Genomic DNA, 2,226 nt, shown 5'->3' with positions numbered 1-2,226 from the left:
ACACACACACACACACACACACACACACACACACACACACACACACACACACACTATATATATATATATATAGACTACTCGTAGCTGATATGGGCATCACTTTCAATATCGATAGTATCTTAGAGAGATTATATTACTGGTATATACAAACCGCAATTTCACATTCGCTTCAAAAGCCACATGAAAGCAATCCATCTCGTGTACTGTAGGGACAAACAGAAGTAGTTGTAAAAGTAGCGCCATCACATGTATCTATACATATCTGTATGTACTACCTGCTTGATCATCAGTTGTCACAGCTTCCCGCAGATCTTCGCCAGTGGCTTCAACGGTGTCGCATATCTGCCGCACCACGGCCACGTGAAGTTGAGGGTGAGCCATAATGATCCGTTCAGCAACCTCTATCAGCCACAGCCACACCTGGATGAGTGTCATGCTATATTATTGAGTAGTGGGCACTTGATTGTTGCGCTCGTTGTGACTTCCTAGGCTGCCACTAAGTAAAGTCAGTATGGAACGATGAATATACTTATGTGTATCATGTGTATTGCCGAAAGATCGACATGTATGTCTTGTGCGTTTGTTTTTGTGTGATGGTGTGTGTATTCAGAATTTGTGTGCGACCGTTAACAAAACAATATGACTTGTCGTGGTGTTGTCGAGTGCTTTCATGATAGTACATGTGTCTGTAGAACAGTGCATGATGTTGAACGGTGCGATTTAGTACTTCTTTCGAGATCTACTCGAAATCACTGACAATCAGTATTCAATCAGTATTTTAAACGGTAGGCTCTGTACCCAATCGCAGTATTGATGGGCGTTCATGTATATTCACGATCGCAGGCAGGTGTCGATTGCGAGTACAAGACGTACACACTAAGTCAAAATAGTTGAATCGGGTATAGACAGCGCATCGGGTACACACTTTGCTGCCGTTGCACTCTACCCACACTTATCAAAAGTAAGATAAGTACAGTATAATAGTAGTGACCTTTAAACACGCGATCGCAGATCGAAGCACTGTACTCACATCCGATCTCACCTAGACGGACTCAAGCTAGACTATATTTGAGTGTATGCTCAAATCTATTTCGTGTGCGTTGTCTTGTATAGCTATTCCTCGTGGAGGTCTCCACTAGATTGTAACTGTATATGTGCAAGAAAGCACCCGATGTATCGTGACCACGCTCTACACGGTGCCCGTACATTACCTTCTCTGGAGTTTCGTTGTACGGCTCCTCCGACATCGGTCGTGTACAAGCCTCAGCACTGAGTATTGGATACCACGAATGTAACTATTACTCCGTTGCGTCCAGCATCTTATAGGTTTATTATTGATAGTGGCCGACACCACTACATACAATGTGTCCACACGCCAATCCTTAACTGCCATGTAGGCTCGACCGGTCTATCTGAAACGATATGGTGGTCTTCTCTGATCTGCATGCCCATGAATCGCCATCGATAATCACAACGACAGTTGCATTCGCACGAACGCACGAACGAACGAATGCACAATACGTTTAGAACTCAGCTTATTTCAGAACTTCACTCATGCACACGCGAGCAATTAAGGATTCGCTTAGTTCGCCGAAATTAACGTCCTACATGCACCACCGCTCTTTGTATATAATGCCGCCGGTGCTATAGTAGACAATGAGACTTGCATGCACTCAAACATCATCGCCCGTTTACCATCTCAGCCGAATAAGGGAAGTAGCCTCATCTGGAAGCAATACAAATCTCGATGAACCCGCACGCACTCAAGAATCATCACGAGACATACAGTACGCCCTACTCAATACCGATGTTTTCACACAAAGTACCGAAATACACCACACCTTTGTCAATAGATTCTATCGATATCCCCTAAGCACCACTCTGCAGAGTCAGGCTACTTAGCAAGGGTTTGTACATATGAAGTTCAATAGATCAATTCTTCAAGTTCCTATCAGGATTGTACATTCACCACATCATCCCACTTGACAGGCAGTAATACCGCGTGTCATCTACCATCAATACGTCGATCAATCGAGTCACCAGGCGGAGTGCGGCAGATAGTAACGGGGAGGACGATACACTCTCCAGAGAGCCCACATAATCGCGGTCTCTCAATAGCTCTGTCAGAGATTGACATATTGAGCTCTATAAAAATTTATGCGGATGTACGAATACGTACACAATATATATATATATATATATATATATAATATATAGTATAATATA

This window comes from Sphaeroforma arctica (assembly GCF_001186125.1).
Source record: "Sphaeroforma arctica JP610 unplaced genomic scaffold supercont1.223, whole genome shotgun sequence".
Taxonomy (NCBI): domain Eukaryota; class Ichthyosporea; order Ichthyophonida; genus Sphaeroforma; species Sphaeroforma arctica.
This window is presented reverse-complemented; position numbering follows the sequence as displayed.